Consider the following 20,407-nt stretch of genomic DNA (forward strand, 5'->3'; position numbering starts at 1 on the left):
CCTGTTTTTCACCTTTGAGTATAACATTGGCTGTGGGTTTGCTATATATAGACTCCACTCTCTTCAGGAATTCTCCATCTATTACTATTTTTTGTAGTGTTTTGATCATAAAGGGATGTTGTATTTTGTCAAAGGCTTTCTCTGCATCTATTGATATGACCATGTGGTTTTTGGTCTTGCTTGTATTGATGTGGTGGATCACGTTGATTGATTCATGTATATTAAACCAACCTTGCATAAACCCCACTGGGATAAACCCCACTTAGTCATGATAAACAATCTTTTTAATATACTGCTGTATCCAATTGGCTAGAATTTTGTTCAATATTTTAGCATCTATGTTCATCAGAGATATTGGTCTGTAGTTTTCTTTTTTGGTTGTGTCCCTGTCTGCTTTTGGTATCAAAGTGATGTTGGCTTCATAGAAGCTGGAAGGGAGTATTCCAGTGTCTTCAATCTTCTGGAAGAGTTTTAAAAGTAGAGGTATTAGGTCTTCGTTGAAGATTTTTTTTAGAATTCATTTGTAAAACCATCTAGTCCAGGACTTTTATTCTTGGGAAGGTTTTTGATAACTGTTCTAATTTCATTAGCTGTGATGGGCCTGTTCATGTTATCTACTTCCTCTTTACTTAGTTTTAGAAGTTAGTAGGTATCTAGGAAATTGTCTATTTCTTTCAGGTTCTCTAGCTTGGTGGCATGTAGTTCTTCATAGAAGTCTTGCATAATATCTTGAATTTCTGTGGTGTCTGTTGTGATGTCTCCTCTTTCATTTACTATCTGATTTATTTGGGTCTTCTCCCTTTTTTGTGAGTCTGGCTAAAGGTTTGTCGATTTTTTTGACTCTTTCGAAGAATCAGAATCAACATTTACTTTCGTTGATCTTTTGTATGTTTTCTTATTTTCAATGTTATTGATTTCTGCCCTAGCTTTATTGATTTCTGTCCTGGTTGCTTTAGGGTTCCTTTGTTCTTCTTCTAGGTCTTTAAGATGTGCAATAAGGCTGTTTATTTGTGCTTTTTCTTGTTTCCTAATGTGTGTTTGTATGGCTATGAACTTCCCTCTCACTACTGCCTTAGCTGTGTCCCAAATATTTTGATAGCTGTGTCTTCATTTTCATTGAAATCCTGAAATATTTTGATTTCTTCCTTTATTTCCTCTTTGACCCACTAGTTGTTAAGGAGTGTACTGTTGATTGGGACTATTACTAATCTTTTGTTGATTGTTAAGTGTTAGTTTAATTCCACTGTGGTCTGAGAAGATACTTGGGATAATTTCAATCCTCTTGAATTTGCTGATGCTGTCTTTGTGGCCTAACATATGGTCTATCCTTGACCATATTACCCATGTGGACTTGAGTTAAATGTTTATTCCAGTTTCTTGGGATTAATGACTCTGAAAATGTCCAATAGTTCTAGTTTATCTGTCTCCTCATTTAGCTCCCTCGTGTCTTTATTGATTTTCTGCCTGAATGAATCTGTCAAGTTGAGAGAGTGGGGTGTTAAAGTCTCCTACTATGACTGTGTTGCTGTTAATATATTACTGTAGCTGTTTCAGTAGATGTTTGATGTATTTAGATGGCTTCTCATTGGGTGCATAGATGTTAAGAATTGTTACGTCCTCTTGAGTGCCTGATCCTCTGAATATTAAGTAGTGTCCATTCCTATCTTTTTTATCTATTGTGAAGTCTATAATGTCAGATATGAGAATAGCTGTTCCTGCCCTTTTTTGTGGGCCATTAACCTGTATGATAGTTTTCCATCCTTTCACTTTGAGCCTGTGTTTGTCTTGTTGAGTTAGCTGGGTTTCCTGTAGACAGCATATTGTTGGGTTGTGTTTTCTGATCCATCTTCCTACTCTGTACCTTTTAGTAGGTGAATTCTGGCCATTGACATTTATTTCAAAACTTCTTTAACAGCAGGCTTGTTGATAGTTGATTTCTTCAACTGTTGCTTGTCTGAGAAGGTTTTTATGCCTCCAAGTAATCTGAATGACAGTCTAGGAGGATACAGTATTCTTGGTTGAAAGCTTTTCTCATTGAACACTCGATAGATATCTTGACATTCTTTTCTGGCCTTAGTGTTTGTGTGGAGAAGTCTGTTGCTAATCTTATGGGTTTTCCTCTGTAGGTAACTCTTTGTTTTTCTCTTGCAGCCTTCAGGATCCTTTCTTTATCCTTACTCCTTTCCATTCTAAATATGATTTGTCTTGGTGTCTTTAAGTCTGGGTTCATTCTGTTTGGGACCCTCTGGGCTTCTTGAACCTTTATGTCTTTGATGTTTTCTAGACTAGAGAAATTTTCAGCTACTATGTCCTGAAGAATGCTTTCTTCCTCTCCCTCTCTTTCTTCCTCTGGTAAGCCAATAATGCGTATATTCTTTCTTTTGAAGTCATCCCATAGGTCTCTGTTGTTGTTTTCAGTATCTCTTAATCTCTTTTTGAGATCTCTTACTTATTTTTAGTTGTCTCTAATTCATCCTTGATCTTGCTAATTCTGTCTTCAGCCTCCTTGATTCTATTCTCTCCCCCCCTCTACTATTTTCTGGAGTTCATCTATTTTGTTACCCTGTTCTGATACTGTTGTAGCTTGTTCAGCTAGTTGCGTTCTTAGCTCAGCTATTTCAGCTTTCAGTTCTCTAATAACTTTAAGATAATTTAGTGTTTTCTTCTAGAGTCTCATTTGCTGTTTCTGCATTTCTGGTGACAATTCTTTCAAACTCTTTACTCACTCCTGTGATTATTACCTTAACTAGTCTTTGGATGTTGACCTCATTATTTTGTGATTCACCCTTTAGGGGACTTTTAGCTGGACTCTTGTCCTGGTTCATTTCTCCATTATTTCTTGTTGTTGGTTTAACCATTTTATATATTATGCTATGAGGTCCCTCCCAGTACTTTTCAAATTACTGATCACTATTGCCTGGATTGACTTATGTCTAAGTTAGGTAATTAAAGGATTCACAGTTGTGGAAGTTAACAGTTGTTTCAATAGTATTTTAATCCCTGATTTGGAGCTCAGTGGCTTAAAAGCCTCTTTTGTTCTTTTTCTTCCCTGTAGGCTAGGGAGCTTGAGGGCTTTTAAACTATAAGTTGGTTACTTAGCTTAGTCACTGACTCCTGACCAAGAGATAAGGCAGGGTGTGGCAGAGATAATCCAGTGGTTATGCAAAGAGACTTTCACAGCCCCACTGCTATGCCACTAAGATATAGATCTTCTCCTGAGTTTCCTGGTTAGTTCTCTGTCTCCTGGTGTCAGCACAGGGCCTCCCTGCTGCTGCTCCAGATTCTGAGGGCAGTAGCAATGGAGACTCAGAGTTGCACCTGGTGAGTCCCAGGGAGTTCTCTTCTCCCCTCAGCCATCCCCTTGTTGGTGAAACAGACTGGAGGTGGTGCCTCAACTGATAAACTGCCAGACTGTTTCCAGCCACCCAATCTCTCCTTAGGCTCCTCTCTGTCCACCAGCCACATGTGTTTGCACTCACAGATGATCTGGTGGGTTCCTGAAGTCGTTCTAGTCCTGTCCTGTTTCAGTTCCTGGTGGTCTCCTTTAGTATTCCTAGTTGATCAGGGAGAGTAGGAGAGGAGAGGAGAGGGGAGGGGAGGGGGGGAGGGGAGGAGAGGGGAGGGGAGAGGAGAGGAGAGGAAAGAAACACAGCTGCTGCTGCTTGTAGCCCCTTATTTTTGGTACATTTCTACTATGTATGGAAATATTGAAAGATAAAGTGCCTTTCGTTCCTCCTAACACTTGATTGGTGATTTTTAAAGACAAGCTACCAGATATGGGCGCATTACACTGCTGAGATTGTGAAATTCTAGACTGGGAATAAAAAAAAAAATGTATATCATTTTAAGTTTTGTTGCAAAAAGTAACAATTTGAAGGTATTATTGATGTGTTACTCATCTTTCCTTTCAGTGCTACTGAAAGTGTTCTGGCCACATTAAACTTTATTCTGAAAATAATCTGACCTCAATGGTTTTTGCAGTTGCAGTTTCTTATGTCTTTCCTTGGATGTTCAAAGGGCTGAACTCTTGAAGTTACTTAGTTCCAAAGTCCTTATTGGTCTTTTTAGGAATTGTTCAATAACTAGTATTAGATGCAGCTTTTAGATATAGCTTCTTCTATCTTGATTGATTTCTTACTTGAATGACTCAATAGCACACTTAAATTTTATTTTTTAATTTAAATCAACTTCATATCATCTTTTAAAAATTGGAGTGCTATATAAACATCAAGCACTTTTTTCAGCTAGATTAAAGAACTAAAGTTCTATCCTCCATAAACTAACCATTCTGTCTTCTGTAAACTCAACTAAAATTCAGTACAGTATAAGCTGCAAAAACACTGAACATATTATACATAAATTTTATTTAAGTGTAATTCCAGAACAGTTTTATGAAATATATTTTAGTATATTTCATTTGACTATGAGCTTACACACTGAATAAATTAATTGTTCCAAAGCCATGAAATTGTTAGTCTGTCCTTTAAGAGGTCATTTGGTTTGTGATTCAAATCCAGTCATGTACAAAGTCAATAAGAAAAAAAGATAGCCCAGTACCAAAGCTAGTTCCAATACAGAGGGAGTCAGTCTTGAACTAGAATCATGCACATGACAAAAATGATACTCTCTAAGTGTCCATGTCTTGAAACATTAAGTATGATCTCCAAAAACAAAGATTCTGACACTGAACACAATGTGTTTTACCAATGAATTTTACCATTAAATACAAAGTTTCAGAGTGTGTTTTGATGGGTAACATTTAATAAGAGATTCTCTCTTGGAAAATATAGTAATGACTTTTTTACACACACAATTAGGTTTTTTTTTTTTTTCATTTAATCTGTTGACAGGGTGACATTCATTAATAGATTTTTACCTTTAATCACTATTCCATTCCTAGAATGATTTCTCCATAAAAGTAAAATCAAATGATCAATATGTATGAAAAACTATTCAGCTTCAGCAAGATAATGAGATAAATACAACAAAGTGAAGCACATAACTTTCGTCTTGGATACTGTCTGAAACAATTCTCATACAATCTTCTAACCTTGCAAAATATTATTAAGTCACTAGTATTAAAAAAAATGTAATGTGGCATTTTTGTCTCAGTTTGGCAAAGATACTTGAACTGGTTTACTTCCCCTATTTGCTTACCCCTCTAGGAGTATGGGCCAACATTCTTTTGGGGTTGCAACAGGTAGAAATCCTGGCTTCTGTAATTACTTCTTTGCTGGACATAGGCATTGGCAGGTAGACTCATAACCCCAGCCTGTTTCTATCTTTCCTTAGTGGAGTAGGGCTCTGGAGAGGTAAGGTTCCGGGACACATCAGTGAGGTCATCTGCCCGGGGAAGTCTGAACTCTAAATTTTCTAGAGTAATATGTTTATTGAAGGTTAAGACTAATTACTAAAGAAAAAGTATAAAGTACATGTTGATCATGATGTGTAAGAATTCCTGTATAATTATATTTTTTTTCACTTTTTCCTATTTAGTTATTTTATTGCCACCAGGGTTATGGCCGGGGCTTAGTACCTGCCCTACAAATCCACTGTTTCTGATGGCCATTTTTTCTGGAGGATGGGGAGATAGAGAGAGGGAGAAAAAGATAGATACCTGAAGACCTGCTTCACAACTCATGGAGTGAACTCCCTACAAGTGAGGAACAGAGGCTCTATCCCAGGTCCTTGTGCTTGAAAATATGTGCACTTAACCAGGTATGCCACAACCCGGCCCCCAGAATTCTTTATTAAAATGTGCAGGCAATGGTTGAAAAAATAATGGTATTTTTTTCTTATGTTAAATCACAATTTGTCTGATATTGCATATATTATTTTCTTCCTTGCTATAAAAGTTAGGTTAACTTGATAACAAGGTAACTTGTAAAACTATTATGTTCATTTTCAGGGGGAGAAAAGCAAATAAATGATTGCAGTCAACCAAATTAAGAGCTCCAAAGTTATATTCCTGTGGAATTTTTTTTTTTAAATTTATTTCTCTGATAGAGGCTGAGAGAAATTGAGAGAGTAGGGGGAGTTAATAAGTGAGAAAGAAAAAGAAATGACTACATCACTGTTTGTCTGTTCTTGTGAACCTTTCCCCCTTGCAGATGGGTTCTTAGGACTTGAACCAGGATGTTTGCTTATGGCCATATGTACACTCTACCAGTGAGACACCAGCAAGGCCCCCCCACTGCCTCTACCCCCAATCTTAATTTTCTGTTAATGTTTAATGTAGGTATGATAACCTTTTAAATGCAAGGTAAAATCATCCTAAATTAGTGTCATATCAACATAAAACAATATATCAATAAACCAGCATCTGGATAGATACTGACATGCATGAGCTGAGTACTCCAGAGGCACTTTTTTCATTCATTTTACATCCAATACAGAGAGTAAGATGGAGAGACACTATAGCACTGGAACTTCCCCTGAAGCTGTGGGCATTTCTAAGCGGTGATGAACTGGAAGCTGGGACTTTTTCATGCCAAAACACATGCTCTACCATATGCACTCAGTGGGAGAGTCCATCATTATCACTCAGTTCTCTATATCATTATTATAGTAGTTAGAAACTTATGTTTAATTCTCAATGATAAAAATTAGGTTAAAATGATAAATGATAAAATGTTAGGATGCATTTGCAAACTCACTAAAGTAATATTTCAATGTACATATTCCCTGTGCTCTACAATATTGAGTTCAACAGCTGTGTTGCAAAAAAATTGGTTTTATAATACAGCACCTTTTTCAGCCCGTGTTTACAATAACTATAACAATTTTCTGAGCCCTGGTGTCCTTAGTTTATCCTAACTTGTACTGTTTTAAGATTAAGAGAAAAAAATACTACTCTAAAATTTTGATTTTTCCAATTACATTATCCTATATTCTCATTACCATTTGCTCTTATTTTGCCATAAATGTTTATTTATCTCTGTAACTTCTGTATATATAGATTGATTCATTCCTTCCGTTTTCCCTTAATATCTCACTACATGAATATACTGTACTGACATTTTATTTAAAATAAGAATTAATATAGTAGCGACATCTAAAAACTTAATAAATTGCTTTCCAAAACGTTTTTCATTTCTCTCTTCTCAAAGAAAACAGCCAATTAAATAAATCCTGAATAAATGTAGATGTACTTTAAATAGGAATTGGAGAAGCAAATTGTTTCAAATTCATACTGTTGTTAATTCTCTAATCAGTACATTTTGTCCTTTATTATGGAAGTTCTTTCTACATAATAATATGAAACTGAGAAAAACAGAATTAAATATGAAGTAGTGTTTGAGTAATACAAAAGTACACCTGTAATAAATTTTACAACCAAAGTTATTCTTCTTGGATAAAAAAGTATACATTTAAATTAAAGCAGATTTAAATGAACTATTTCACACTTAACATTTTGAATGCAGACATGTATCTCATGAAATTTATATTTGCATTGTTCATTGAAAAATCAAGTCAAATATGAATATTCCAAAATATCCCGTTAAGAATAACTGAGGGGAGTCGGGCTGTAGCACAGCGGGTTAAGCGCAGGTGGCGCAAAGCACAAGGACCGGCATAAGGATCCCGGTTTGAACCCCGGCTCCCCACCGGCAGGAGAGTCGCTTCACAGGCGGTGAAGCAGGTCTGCAGGTATCTATCTTTCTCTCCTCCTCTCTGTCTTCCCCTCCTCTCTCCATTTCTCTCTGTCCTATCCAACAATGACAACAACAATAATAACTACAACAATAAAACAACAATGGCAACAAAAGGGAATAAATAAATAAAATAAATATTTTTTTAAAAAAGAATAACTGAGACATTTAAAGAGGTATGCTAATATTGTCAATGCATTTAGATATAACTTACATTTTCTAATGAGTTTCAAATTGTGTATCAAAAACTCTAGATTCCCCCCCCCCCGAAATCAGTATTTTTCAATTTACAAAAAAGCCCTGGAAACTTATCTATATGAAAGGTATAATATCTAAAATTAAATATATATGTGGTTGGTTAGGTAGCTCAACAGGAAACCAGAGAGAGCATATGCCTCGCCACATACACTGCCCAGTTTAAAGTCTTGGACCCATATTGCAGTGTCCCAACATCATGGAAGCTCTGATTTTAAGGTACTACCCCTCCCCCCATCTCTTTCTCCCTTTGCCTGTCAATCTGAATGACAAAGCAACATAGGGGCAGGGAAATCATGAGTGTAGCAATCCTAGGCTCTGTCAAAATTATATATATAACATTTTTGTGCAATACCACTGTAATCTTTATTCACTCATTCATTTAAAAATAGCTTCAGGGATCAATTTGATAGGTACTGTAGGGAATAAAAATTGAAGTAAAATATGATCCTTCTTCTCTTAGAACCTATTGCTGAGGGGCTAGAGACAAACATAAATAACCACATATAAGACAGTAAATGAGAATGTTCTCAAGAGCAATAAGGACTATGGTAAGCAATTATATATATATATATATATATATATATATATATATATATATATGACTATGGGGAAATAATATACATAGCTATGGAAGTATGCAGGCCATAAAAGTGGGGATGGGTAGAGACATTACAACTAGCTGATTATATATATACATTATATATATATATATATATATATATATGTCAAGAAACCTATTTTAAATATATTTGTTAGTACTTAATAAATACTGACTGAAGAAACTCTCTTTAGAAGTAAGATAACATAAAAAGAGAAGAAGTAAAATAACATATCAACTACTTTCCTCAGGCTACACTGGAACTTCAAAAAAATATGTTAGTGAGGAGTTTGGTCTAATTCCAGTCATGCTGAGGCTAGAGAAAATTTTGGCCTCCCTCACCTATTCTCTTATAGAAAGATTTCTTCCGCATCCCTTCCATAAAGCAGAATTAAGGGGAGATTAAAATAGCTCTAGAATACTTCCTGCTCTGTTCTGAGCTTTCATTCCATTTGATTTAGACCAATTGGAATGTTCAGGGAAAACCCCCAGGAGACATTATGCATGTAAGATAATGTGTCAATTTCTGAACCAGGTTTATCTTCCTTATGTCCATCCATCATTGTTCCTTAACTCTGAGAAAGCAAAATATGTAGAAAAAAAACAAAAACAAAACTTCTAAGCATACTGCTGTTTCTCTCTCTAAAAAGAAAATTCCATCATCTTCTGAAAATTCCCTTTATTCAATTTGTCACAAATCCAACCACAAAAAATATTAGATTTACACACTTTGGAAGTTACAGTATCTAGTTATCTACCAAATTTTATTTGACCAATTATTTTCCTAAATACCTAATACATTATAGGTGTTCACCAATAATCTGCATTGCATACCTCATTAAAAAAGAGTGTAATCCTTGGTGTATTGCATCCAAAAAGGACTCTAGGCCAGGGGATATGTGGGAGGAGAGTTCAAGTCCTAGAACATGATGGCAGAGGACCTAGGTGGGGGTTTATACTGTTATGTGGAAAACTGAGAAATGTTACACATGTATCAACTATTTATTGTATTTTACTGTCAATTGTAAACTATTACTCCCTCATTAAAAAAAGAGAGTGATCTTGTATTTATAATAATATCAAACTTCTAATTTCAGATGATATGGAATCATTCTTTTCATTCTATTCCAACTCATGAAAAGGGGGCTAAATCAATTTCACTAAAGTACTAGAATGGTTCATATTGCTTGAAAATAAGTATTTGTATAGTTATGGTTAAAGTTGGAATAAGGAATACAAATGAACCTTTGAATGGAATAAGTAGAGATAAAGAATTCTAAAATATCTTTAATTTATGTGGCTTAGAAGACAGAGAAAAAAGATCCACAAAAAGTTTTCCAGCCTTCAAAGACTTCAGTCGACTTCATTCTTGCTACCATCAGTCAGTTTCTAACCCATTGCTTTACTTTATTTTTCCTTTGTACTTACCTATCTACGGAAACCTTATTCATCCGTCATTCAATTGCACAATCAGTAATTGTGGATCTCCTTATACTGGATACTCCTTTATAGACTAAAGTCTGGCACATGTTTGACTCATAAATACTTTTGTGTAAAGAAATGAATAGAAGAGGGGGTTGGGCAATAGCACAGCAGGTTAAGCACATGTTGTGCAAAGCACAAAGACCTGCTTAAGGGAAGCAGGTCTGTAGGTGTCTGTCTTTCTCTCCCCCTCTCTGTCTTCCCCATCTCTCTCCATTTCTCTTTGTCCTATCTAACAATAACAATATCAATAAAACAACAATATCTACAACAAGGGAGAAAAAAAGGGGAAATAAGTAAAACATTAAAAAAAGAAATGAACAGAATATTTCACCTCAGTTTCCAAATCTTCAGATAATTAGATCACCTCATAAAATTTCAACCTGAAGGGAGTCAGGTGGTAGCACAGCGGGTTAAGCGCACTTGGCTCAAAGAGCAAGGACCTGGGAAATGATCCTGATTTGAGCTCCGGGCTCCCCACCTGCAGGGGAGTCACTTCACAGGTGGTGAAGCAGTTCTGCAAGTGTCTATCTTACTCTCCCCCTCTCTGTTTTCCCCTTCTCTGTCCATTTCTCTCTATCCTATCAAACAATGACGACATCAATAACAACAATAATAACTACAACAATAAAAAGAGTAAGGGAGACAGAAGGGAATACATTAATAAATAAATAGTTTTAAAAAACTTCAACTTGCTAATTAAGAGTGGCCTGAGATGAAATTTCTAGTGTGTGTGCTTAACCACATGCACTATCACCTAGCCCCATGAGATGAAATTTGTTTATACAATTGAATATATTTACTCTGTATTTATTTACATCTTGAGTCTTTGAGAATATACTTTAATTAGAGTGTGCTGTTTTGTCATTTGCCAAGTTCATAATGGTAGAGAAGTAATTTTATAGACCATAAGCACAAAAACATCTTTTAAAAGATAATGCTTTCTCAGTAAACTATTAATAGTAAGCAAAAAATGAGTATTCCTGCAGTCCTTCTATTGGGGTTTATAGTCAACAATATTTATACACCTTTCCCATACTTGGGAGCTACTCTCTTTCCAGATCCAGCTTTCTAGTCCTTTTTCCAGCCATGACATCACCTCCCCAGACAATAACTTGAATCCACCTGCATATCAGATTTTCAGGCTGAGGGGGGGAAAAAAAAAACTAGTATAGCTGCAGGCCCTTTGTAAAATAACTAATATATACCTATTAGCTATCTACAGAATGGAGACACCACCCCTCGCCCAAATCTTCATATGAACTATCCCAGCCTTTAGGTTCATGATTAGTCAACAACTTGTTTGGCTTTATATGTTAACTCTCTTTTCAACCACCAGGTTCCAGATGCTAGCATGATGCTAACCAGACTTCCCTGGACAGACAACCCCATCAATGTCTCTGGCTTCCCCAGAGCCCTTTCCCACTAAGGAAAGAGAGAGGCAGGCTGGGAGTACAGATCAACCTGTCCACGCCCATGTTCAACAGGGAAGCAATTACAGAAGCCTGGCCTTCCACCTTTTCCATCCCACAATGACCTTGGGTCCATGCTACCAAAGGGTTAAAGAATAGGAAAGCTATCAAGGAAGGGGATCTGATATGGAGTTCTGATGGTGAGAATTGTGTGGAGTTGTACCCCTCTTATCCTATGGTTTTGTCAATGTTTCCTTTTTATAAGTAAATAAATAAAAAAGACCAAAAATGCAATATAAAATACATTTAACACACAAACACAGGTGTTTATATATACATTTAACAAGAACTTCTGAGTTCCAGTTTATGGTGGTGCTAGGGATTGAACCTGGACCCTCAAGAGTTTCAGAGCATGCCATCTCCTCATTCCTGAAGAAAATATTTAACATTTTTATCATCTAGCATCACTGACTTAACAATACAGTAATGTAAAAAGAAAACATAAAAAATAAAAGTTCTAATTTTAAAGCAAAACATCACTTATAGAGGCCTTAATTAAACATGCAGTTTAAGCAAGCAAAAAAAAAAATCTCAAATGTGAAAATACACAATATTTTTAAGCAATTTTATGAAGTCATTAAGAGTTAGATATACCAGAAAAATAGTCACTGATGTATACTTTTTCTTTTTAACTAGTGCATAGCTCAGCTCTGGCTTATGGTGGTGCAGGTGACTGAACCTGGGACCTCAGACCCTCAAGCACGAGAATCTGTTTGCATAACCATTATGCTATCTTCCCTGCCCTTATACCTCTTTTTTAATACATGAGGATTTTATCTCATCCATTTAAAAATCAACAGCTTATATTAATGCATTATCATAATACTGTATCTCATCATTACATTGTGGCAGTGATGTTGAAATGAAACATATTATTTTATAAGTATTATAATTTATTAACTTTATTTATAGTATTTATTCAGCGTTATTTCCTTACCTTACATGAATCTCTATATTTCCTACACATAACAACATTCTATTGCTTTCCATAACCCATCTGTTAAACCTACTCTTCAAGGAATTTTGAATATACATCACAGGAATTTAATAAACATTAGATTGCTTAACTTTAAAATTGTCTAACTGATTTCTTAATAATACTCAACTTTATAAAATAGGTGTGTGTGTGTGTGTGTGTGTGTGTGTGTGTGTGTGTGTGGTGTGTTCGCTGGGGTATAAAATGTCATTTTCACTGGAAAGGTCAACAATAAGAAGCTGTTTATGAGCCATATTAACACCAAACAGAGAGCTTAGCAATGACTGTTTCTAAAAATAAAACCTATGTGTCTCTTGTTGTCATCATCAACCAGAGTCTTCGATGCTTTGTGACAGAAAGCATCAAGGCTGTCTCTTTGCCATTCCACAAGCGTTATACATCATTACCCAAAAGCCTTCCCTTTCTGTCAAGGTGGCAGAGATAAAAAGAATGCAGCAATCACCCTAAGCACATATTTAAGCATTATTGCCCCTTAAGCAGACAGTTATCATGTTGTTTTGGCAGCAGGAAGGAATCTGTGGTTTCTCTTGAATGTTATTCTTCTTTATTTAAACTACTCAAAATAACCCAAAAATGACAGAATGCTCTTTCTATAAATAATCATTCCAGTGTAGAGTTATATTAGGAGGTAACTCAGATGGTATGATAACGCCTAACAAGCTAATCTTAGAACTGAGATGCCATAAGAAAGAAATAAGATAGAAATACCGAGGCTAAGAATAACTGACCCAAAGGAGTTAGCCTGCTAAAGGGAGCCACAGACATGGGCATCTGCAGATTTTAATGTATTCAATGATCATCTGAAAGCTTCTTCCCTCTGGGGAGGCAATAAATTATGTTGATCATTAACATTACAATCAATAATGCTTTTACAATGCATTGATCCAGAAAGATAGCTTAAGACTGTCACAGCAAATAAAACTATAAAAAAAAATAGTTGATGGAAACCAGAGTTGACTTCTAAGTAGTCAAATTAACATCTCATTGGTGATTTTTTTTTTGCAAAAGACACCTAGAGAACATACTCATTCATAAAATAAAATTTAATAAAAATGTATAATCTTAGTGTGCACATTTATTTCCCTTTTGCCCAAAATGTCCAGATAGATCCCACCCTACCAACATAAATTCAAAACAGGCAAAAATCCAATTTTGAGAGATAGATAATTCTTTGTCTCAAGAATCTGACATTGAGCTTCAAGATCAGGGTTTGACTACAGACACAAACTTTAGTAAATGGTCCATTCTTTTTAAGTAAAGACTAAGGTGAGTTAATTTAAATATTTAGATTCAAAGAAACTGAACCCCACCATGCTACGACTTGGGGGGAAAAACTCTTCCTTTTAAAATACATTAATAGTGATGCGTAGTATTTTGAGACTGAGCAAACCTTGCCCTTGCTATTTATGAGACAAACTACGAACATGGCCAAACGCATTAGAAATGCTGGATTCCCCCAGTGTTTGCTCATTGCTCTATGTAGCATCACTTTCATGGAACTTTGAGGTTACCTTAAGATTGTCTCAGTGCTGGGTAGTGTTAGCTTTCTCCAATGTTTTGTCAAGCACTGGGAATGTGAAGCAAGGCTTTCACAGAAAATTACTGGTATTTTGTTTGTTTGTTTTTTACTTTAAAACTTCTCATGTGCCTACAAGTTTGCTTATAAATGTAGCTGATTCCATACTGTTAGCTTCATGTATAAAAAGTAATGTTTGATGGCATATATTTTCTTCTTTAATGAAATGTGCCAAGGGCATACATAGTAAACAGAAAAATCAGTTCAGGGGCCCAATCACAGTGACCATCAATAAGTATGTCTAACTATAATTCTTTACCTTAAAATTAGGACTACTGTTCTAACTGCTACACATCTCTTAAGAGGGTAGAGAAGGTTAAATGATAGAACAGTATCCGGTTCAGAGAAAGCTCTGAAAACAGTAGCTATTGTGTTAACAAAAATGGTAGTTAGTGATTTTAAAATTGATTTTTAAAAATGTAAGTGTTAAACCTATTAACCTTTCACTGAAACAAAACAACCCAAAGATTAAGGTAGAATGTAGCAAAAAAAAAAAAAAAAAAAAAAAAGAAAAAAAGAAAGAAAAGAAACAAGTAGTTCCTGATGAAAAATCATAAATACTAGTGTAACTTTTATCTATAAACTAATTTAAAATCACCATTAATAATAAAATTTAAAACACACTAAATTCATCAAGAGCATTTTCTAGTTCACACTTTGTGGAATTCCCAGAAAATCTTTTGTGTCAAAATGTCTTTTACTAGCACCAACTTCCAGACCACAATGTAACTTAATAAGAGTTCAGAGAAATTTTCTTGTGCTTCATTTGTTTGTTTCACCTTCAAATTAAAAAAAAAAAAAGACCTTAATGACATTTTTATACTTTAACCCAATTCAGAATTGTTACGCCTTAACCATCCATTAAGATGTACCTTAAATAATTGAAAATAGCATCCACGTGCCTGCAACTAGGTCTGTGCAGAGCATAAATTATTAATTGAAATTTCTAACACAAGTGGTAAACCATAAGGGGAAGAAGCAAGAAAATGAAGTTCTGGGGTATTTCCAGACTTATCAACATGCAAAGAGAGTTTATCATAAGAATATTACTGTAGCTTGGCAAATTTCCTTCTTTAAATGTAGTTTCCATTGGATTTAATTACTGGGTATTAGAAAGTCTATGCAAAAAAGTCCCACCACTTATTTTACTATGTAAAAATTTTAAATAATTACTGCAACTGGTAATTCTTATAAAACATAAGGATTACACAGTTTTGTATTTATGAAAACAGCGTCTTTGAGTAAGTAAACATAATGCTCTCTGATAATTAATTCAATTATGCTATTTTAGTACTTTAAAAACTCTAATAAAATCTGTTTTATGCATCTAACTTACTAGAATAATAATAGAAATACAAGGCTTTTAGGTCCACGATTGGTCAACAATTTGTTTGGCTTTGTATGTTAACTCTCTTTTCAACCACCAGGTTCCAGATGCTAGCATGATGCCAACCAGACTTCCCTAAACAGACAACCCCACCAATATGTCCTGGAGCTCCACTTCCCCAGAGCCCTTCCCCACTAGGGAAAGAGAGAGACAGGCTGGGAGTATGGATAGACTAGTCCATGCCCATGTTCAGCTGGGAAGCAGTTACAGAAGCCAGACCTTCCACCTTCTGCACCCCACAAGGACCTTGGATCCATACTCCCAGAGGGTTAAAGAATAGGTTAAAGAATAGGAAAGCTATCAGGTTGGAAGGGATGGGATGCAGAGTTCTGGTGGTGGGAATTGTGGGAAGTCGTACCCCTCTCGTCCATCCTTTAGTTTAGTCAATGTTCCTTTTTATAAATAAAAAATAAATTAAAAAAAAAAAAGAAATACAAGGCATTTTCTCATCCTTCCATTTTCTTACTATCTCCTATGATACAATAAAAGGAAATCTAACAATAGGAAAGACATTACACATCCCAAACTATCAGTATTTAAAATTCCTTTCTGAAACTGAATATATCATGACACTGTCATACAGACTTGAAGCATATGACAAAGCATCTTTAATTTCCCTCTAGTTATAGCTTCTTTTAAAATTACTTTGTGAGCTTCATTCCAATTAAATTATTTCAAAGCTTCCAATTCATAGGAAAGTGTTAGGGCCCAGGGCAGTGGTGCAGTGGGTTGAGTGCACTTGTTATCATGTGCAAAGATCTAGTCTTAAGCCCCCAGTTCCCACCTTTAGGGGGAGGGCTTCAGGAAGGCTGAAGCAGCACGATAGGTCTCTCTTTCTCTCTCTTAATCTTCACCACCACTCTCAATTTCTGTCTATCCTATCAAATAAAAAAGAAACAAAGAAAGAGAGAGAGAGAGGGGGAATGGAAGGAGGGAGAGAAGGAAGGAAAGAAGGAAGGAAGGAAGGAAGGAAGGAAGGAAGGAAGGAAGGAAGGAAGGAAGGAAGAAAAGGAGGAAGGGGAAAAAATGTCCACCAGATTTGATATGCAGGCATTGAGCCCCAGGGATAATCCTAGTGGCAATTAAAAAGAAGATGAACAAGGAGGAAGAGGAGGAAGAAGAGGAAGATGAAAAGGAGAAGAAAAAGTGTTCAGAAGCAGACTGTTTAATTCTTTTTTCTAAATGTTATATACTTTATGTTATTTGATAGGGTAAGAGAGAAATTTAGAGGGAAGGGTGGATGGAGAGGGTGAGAGACAAAGAGACACCTACAGCATTGCTTCACCATTTCTGAAGTTTTCTCCCTGCAGGTGGGGAAAAAGGTGAGGGACTGGGGACTTTGGACTTGAACCCAAGTCCTTGTGCACTGTAAAATGTTCACTTAACTAGGTGCACTACTGCCTGGCCCCTCAATCCAGACTCTTAATCTGAAAATGTAATAATCACAACCAAATACTTGAAAACATATTGCATTCCAGTTTTAAAAATAATTTCCTTTAATGTTCTGAAAACTTTAGAATGAGATAAATTTCTGTATCTCTCAAAGTCAACACCAAAAAAAAAATATTTTACTTAAACTGGTAACAAATACTTTCAAACATTCAATCCACAATATTCATTTTCCTCCTTTAAAAATTGATTTACAAGGCTGAGGGACAATTTCTCTATTAGAGTATGTGGCTTGTCATATATACATGGCCTAACATTCCAGCCTTATTACTAAATAAGAGTATCATCTCTCTTTGTCTTTCTACCTCTGAAATAAGAAGAATGTGAAATTCAGCCCAAATGGAATGGAATCATTAAAGAGAGAGAGAAAGAGAGAGAGAGAGAGAGAGAGAGAAAGAGAAAAAAAAATAGAGAAACCAAGACATCTTCCTAATTACTTCAGTCTTTTTACTAGGTGTTCCCTACAAAGACTTTCCATCCAATATTAGTTTTTTTAAAAAAAACTTATCAGTATTTAAACAGATAATTTTGTGTGCTTTCATGAAAATGGAGAAACATAATTCATTCAAAAAATAATTTATATAATCTACTTAGTTCACTTCATTATTTATTTTCAGACATTACAGAGAGGAAACTTCTAATTGCCAGAATAAATACTATAACAGTTAATGCCTATTAAATAATTAAATACCCATTTCTTTTCCCTCTTTTCTTCCTAATAGAAACTAGATAATTAACTGCAGCATCTTCCTTTCTTAGTTCAGCCATGGACAAATTCTGCTTATAATAATATGTGATCAGGTAGTATCATTCTTGTCAATGAGTTATAAAGAATGGTTTGTTAGAGAATATTTGATTAATTTTTTTAAATGTCCAAGAATGAAGCAAAAATTCTCTTCTCTTCCTCTGTAATTTATCATGCATAAGTGGGTGCAATTCCTGGAACTGTTACTCAACTTGTAACTATTGTAGGAGACAGTCTTGTGATGTCACCGAATTTATAGTCAGCAGAATGAAGCAATATGAAAGACGTGAATGCACTTTACCAGACCACTTGGGCACTGCCTAACTGCCTTGCTAATTTACTTAACAAAATTGAAGTCAACTCATTTGCTTCATCTTGGATGGATCTTGAAGTGATCATACTGACTGAAATAAGCCAAAAAGAGAATAAGAAGTACTGTATGATCTCACTGTAGAATTTAAGAAATAAGGACAGAAACTTAGATTGGGTCTGGTATGGTGCAGCAAAGCAAAAACTCTGAGGAAGAAGGGGAAAGGAGGAGGTGGGGAGGATGTTAGGGTTCTGGTATATGGACTTAGTAGAGTAATGATTCTACTTAGGATGGAGGTTAAAGTGTTTTGCAGACATAGATTACAGAGATATGGGAAATTATATCCATGCATTAACAACTATACTGTAAATCATTAAGCCCCTAGTAAGATGATAAAAAAGGACATTTTCCTTATTGATTTTCATTTAAAAACCACACTAATATACATACTACTTACAATCAATCACAGCTACTATTAAATAGTATAGTAGCTCTGCTCTGTGTATGATTTTGTAAGAAACATTGTCTATAAGATATATGCATATTATAAAAGTCATATCAATCAAAAAGTGTAATCATGAAAGCAAAAGCACCTTTACCTTTACCACCACTACCACCACTGCATACACATTTTCCCATATTTCTATCAGTAGATGAATTCTCATGGAAGATGGATAAAAAAAACACACTTCAATATAAAATGTGATAACACCTACAAAATTATATTAAATGAGTACATTTAATAGAATTAAGAGTTACAATTAAAGAAACTGTAAATATATTAGACATGTCCCTCCCATATGCGGATTTATTGTTGTGGTCACTACTCCAGGTCAATTTTTTCAGATAGAGAAAACTGAGACAGAGAGAGAGAGGAGGGAGAGGAACACCAGAGTACCAAAATTTTCTCATTGTGGTGACAGCTTAACTCAAACCTGAGTTGTGCATATGGCACAGTAGATGCACTATCCAGGTGAGCTATCTTGCCAGCTTTCCATATGAGAAATTATATCCAAAAAGATCTCTATAAGGTTAAATAAAGAAACTAGTAAAAATAGTGTCTGTATTCTATTTTTATTTTAACTATGAATTACTATTTTAAGCAGCACAAAGTCTCTTCTGGCTCAGAATGGAGAAGATGTTAATACTTTCACACATCTATTCATATCATCTGTCTCTAATACCTCTCCTCATCTTGGTTTGGCTTTATGAATATTTTACATTGTTTTACTTTCATAATTTTTGCTCTCTGTACTTTAACTATAATCTCATCACTTCATATGCATTTATTTTGGACAGAGACAGAGGGAAGTTGAAAGCGAAGAAGATAGAAAGAGAGAGAAACAGAGTCAGACTTGCAGTACCTTTTCACATCTTCCCTCCTCCAGGTGGGTTGAGGAGTTGGGGACCTGAACCCAGGTCCTGGCATATTGTAAGGTACTGCAAGGTATGCCACTATCCAGTCCTTCAGTTTCATAACTCTTTATATAGACTGAACATTTGTCCCATTAGTGAACTATATATATTTTTTCTGATGAACTTCATTTTTTTTTCTTTCAAGTTCATCTCTCATTGGGTGGGTATCATTGTCAAACATGTTGGGGAATTTCTAACTTGTCTGCCTATTTTCTCTGTATGCTGATAACATCTTAAGGGTGGCACGTTTGGCTGCAATTCTTTCTGAATTCTACAAATTTTTCACTTCTTTTGACATCTGATATTTAATAAAATATTTTTTTATAATTTTATGTATAAAATGGAAAAACTGACAATACCATAGAATAAGAGGGGTACAATTCCCAACCACCAGAACTCTGTATCTCATCCCCTCCCCTAATAGTTTTTCTATTCTTTATCCCTCTGGGAGTATAGACCCTAAATCATTATGGGGTACAAAAGATGGATTAATCAAATGTTTTTAAAGATTTTACTATCTTGATGTGAGGGGGTAGAAAAATATATAAGACCACTTCTCAACTCAGGCACACAGTGATGTCAGGAACTGGCCTGGAAGTGTGGTACCTCAGGTATGCAAGTCTAATACTCTACTTCAGACATGATCCCATAGATTTTTGCTTTAACCTTCCTGAACTTGAAAAACGAATGATCCTTTAACATGCAAAACCCCAATTACGATATGAATCTGCACTATTTGCAGAAAATTTCCTAAAACACATGTGTCCTTATCAACTGTAGGCTTTTTTCTTTTCAGTGAAATGATATTTCTTGTTTTTTTTTTCCTAAAATTATCACTTGTTTCAGTGTTTTTGGATTATTAGCTTCAGGAACATAAATAAACTATTCTACTGTCTTTGTCATGTTTATTGAGTTTGCTCCAGTTGCTTAATCCTTTCTCATTCATTGTGATTGTCTAAAGTCTTTCCTCTTGTTGGCAAAGATTTTAATTAGCGTCTATTATGTTTCCTCTTATTTTTTAATGACTGCTTTTGTCCTACAATTATTAGACTTTTTCAGTTCTCA

General features: G+C 35.2%; 1 protein-coding gene across 13 annotated transcripts in view; it reads right to left on the minus strand.

The window, feature by feature from the left end:
- HDAC9 (histone deacetylase 9) overlaps positions 1-20,407 on the minus strand; it is a 1,141,821-nt gene that overhangs the window by 649,235 nt on the left and 472,179 nt on the right. The window lies entirely within an intron of this gene.

This window comes from Erinaceus europaeus, chromosome 8 (assembly GCF_950295315.1).
Source record: "Erinaceus europaeus chromosome 8, mEriEur2.1, whole genome shotgun sequence".
Classification (NCBI taxonomy): Eukaryota; Metazoa; Chordata; class Mammalia; order Eulipotyphla; family Erinaceidae; genus Erinaceus; species Erinaceus europaeus.